This window comes from Malus sylvestris, chromosome 5 (genome assembly GCF_916048215.2).
Source record: "Malus sylvestris chromosome 5, drMalSylv7.2, whole genome shotgun sequence".
Taxonomy (NCBI): Eukaryota; Viridiplantae; Streptophyta; class Magnoliopsida; order Rosales; family Rosaceae; genus Malus; species Malus sylvestris.
The window spans coordinates 4,691,749-4,694,871 of record NC_062264.1 but is presented as its reverse complement, the minus strand read 5'-3'; the positions used below and the strand labels follow the sequence as shown (position 1 = coordinate 4,694,871).

The following is a 3,123-nucleotide window of genomic DNA, read 5'->3' as shown; positions in this document are numbered from 1 at the left end:
TGCGCACTTATGAGACGTAATCCCACGATCTCGATTTCCAAATCGTCCTGCCACGTGTCAACCCCCTGGTTACCCTAGCAGCCTTAAATTATGATCCTCGAAAACATGTGACCGCCGAAACGTCTCTCTTGCATTAAATCCGCCGTAACACGCCATCATGTGTCCTCAATCCATGAAACCTTGATCATTTTGCCTTGATTTTCTGAGCATGTACAATGATTTGTATCTCTCCCGCTTGATTCTACCCTTGATTTTGAAAGTCAACCGTTTAGACTTCCGTTCCCAAATGTCTATAAATGCCTGGGTCTCTTCCATTCGTACCTTACGCTCTCCCAAACCTTTGAAATTTTCTTGCCGTTCTGTTTTTAAAACTTTCAAAAACCAGGGATTCTGAAACTTTCATCTTAGAAATTTCTAACCTTTCCTCAATGGCCTCATTTGGCTCAAAACTCTCATCTAAGTGTAACAAGTGCAAGATTTCATCGATCAGCACGCTATCAAGACTCTACGTTTCGAGGGTGAGTCAAACACTACTCACCAAGTTCGGGGCCCACTCTTCAAGGATACGGTGTCGTCATCCATCACCAACCTGTTCAAAAAATATTGTTTGGTAGGTTTGCTGTAAGGATTCGATTGGTCGAAGTGGTGCCAGACAAAACCCCAAGGATCATGGCCTTCGCCCAATGCGAATTGGGTGGCTTGGGTCGTTCAAATGGAAAGATTCTTCGGTAAAGAGTGGAAAACTCTTGGTATTTACGATGCTATCAAGTTCTCGACCATGGAGATTACAATGGATAAAGAGCTCTTCATGGTAGCTATTAGCCTCTGGTGTTCGGCCACCAGCACCATGGTCCTTCCATTCGGTCCTATGACTCCTACCATCCTCGACATCTCGGCTATCATTGGGACTTCTCCTTCTGGCATCCTAGTCGACGCCACCCTTATTGAATGCCCCTCCAACCTTGACCTCAAGGCATTGTTTGACAATCGGGACATTGAGACATTATGTCAGGAACGTCAAGAGCCTTTAAAAACTGATGTTCAAAAATTGTACAAGAATTTTCTGAACTACAACACCCTTATCCTCCATTTTACCGGTCGAGGAGAGGCGAGTCTTCGGAAGGGGGAACACGAGGCCTTCCTGTTTTACTGGTATAACAAATTCATTTGTTGTACCAAGTCGAATAAATGCTTGGTTGAGAACATGTCGTTGGTGGAAGCCCTGGCTAGTGGCCACTCTTTAGCGCTCAGCCCCGCCATCCTCGCCAACCTTCTTCGTTGCTTGGTAAAGACGACCCTCAACAAGATCGGCCCGTACCAGAATTGACCTCTCTGGGTGTTCCAACTCTGGTTGCAGGTTTATTTCTCCACGCTTCGGCCAGAAGTCTCCGAACTCCAGTCTACTGTAGTGCTCGGCCTTCAATTGGCCTCTTGACCAGTACCCCCTCACTGAGCCAAAAAATATCTTCACTCCATCAGACTTCCCACATCCACTTCGAGTGACAGCGAGGATGCGGCTTTTCGTCAAAAATGGGTGTCGTTCGTGTTAACTCGCGATTTTCCCCTTGGTTGTGATGCTCATCGAGCAAGTTGGGAAGTTTATCACCCTCACTTTGCCGCTCAGTAGCTCGGTTACCTCCAAGGTTGCCCATTGCCTTTACTTTCTTCTAGCTCCCTTCTGACCCGAGGGTGCATATCTGGTTCTTCAGAAAGGGAATGTAGAGATGCCGAGAAAGAATTTCAGGAACGATGTAGGAAATTTCGTCTTCGACCAAATTCTCCTGAATCACTCGGCACTAATATCTTCGACGACTGGTGGGAACAATATACTCACAACTTTTTTGGCACTTCGGTCGAAGAAGTAGTCAACAAAATTTTTGGTGACCGGCCTAAGAAACCCTCCATCCCTTAACCTAAAGAGGTGCCCCAAGGTATACCCTTGTTTCTACCTTTATTCTTCAGATATTTGAGTGATTTCACTAACAAAACTTCGCTTTCTTAGGCGATCGGGTACTGAAACAAGAGGACGTGGTCGTCCCGGCAGTGGTCAAGAAAAAATTGGCCCCTTCCTCCAAGAAGACCAAAATCGCTGCACAAAACCTACCGAGCAAACGGCCTCGCCTGGACACCGAGACAGCAGGTGAAACTCCCCGTCCCCCAAAACGCATCAAGAAATTGGCGAAAAAAAGGGCACGGGAGATTGATGTTATCTTCAGCCACACCACTAGGACAACTGCTCCCAATGCATCTCCTCCTGCTCCCGCTGCTCAGGCTTCGGCGGATAATCGGCCATCTTCGGCCAGCCCGGCAACCCAACCTCAACCAATACATGAGGTCCCTGAAGTCGTGGTTGAGCCGGTTGTTGTCCTATCAGTTGATTTGCTTGCAGCTCCAGGGTCAACATGAATACCCTTTCTGGGGGAGACGACCCCTTTGATTGGGAATGATCTTTCTAAGAATCCAAAGCATTTGGCGATCATCTTAAAAGAGGTACGATTATGCCGTCAAATCCCTTTGCTTATTAAGTAACAAAAATTATTAACACTTTTTATTTTAGGATGATGAAAGTGATGAAACTCCGCTGGCAAGTCGCTCTCGACCAACCCAAACTCTTTCCATTGATCTTTCCCCCGTAGTTGAGGTGGCCGATCAGGTTGATCTTCATGTGGCTGATTGCGGAAAGAGGCTTATCATCGAGCCTGAAATGACGTCAGAAACTCTAATTCACCCTCAGGACCAAGACCTTGACATCCCTTCTTAAGAAGTGACCTCGACTTTTGTAAGGCTTGATTACTTTCTATTGTCAATTTGTTATAACATGTCTGAATCGAGAAAATATTAAATGTCAGGTGCCCAGTTATTCATTTCATCGAAAATTTTATGCGCCGAAAGGTGTTATCTATATTTCCTGGCCACCTCAGTGGCCATCAAACGTAGATAACCTTCATCGGCCGCGTGAATTAAGAAGCAGTTTGAAACATTGTGCTCGGCTATTGAGTTCTTTAGGTTCGAGCAATGAACCCGAAGACATGGCCGAAGTCTCATCTCGGCAGGTTTAAAACAAAAACCTTCTTGCTATATTCCTTTGTGAATTTCCTTGCGCTTAAACTGTTTTCATGTGCA

The 3,123-nt window shown here is 45.9% G+C and overlaps 1 pseudogene; it reads left to right on the top strand.

The window, feature by feature from the left end:
• Positions 1 to 778: 778 nt before the first annotated feature.
• On the top strand, positions 779 to 2,842 carry LOC126622490 (uncharacterized; annotated as a pseudogene).
• The last annotated feature ends 281 nt before the right edge of the window (positions 2,843 to 3,123 follow it).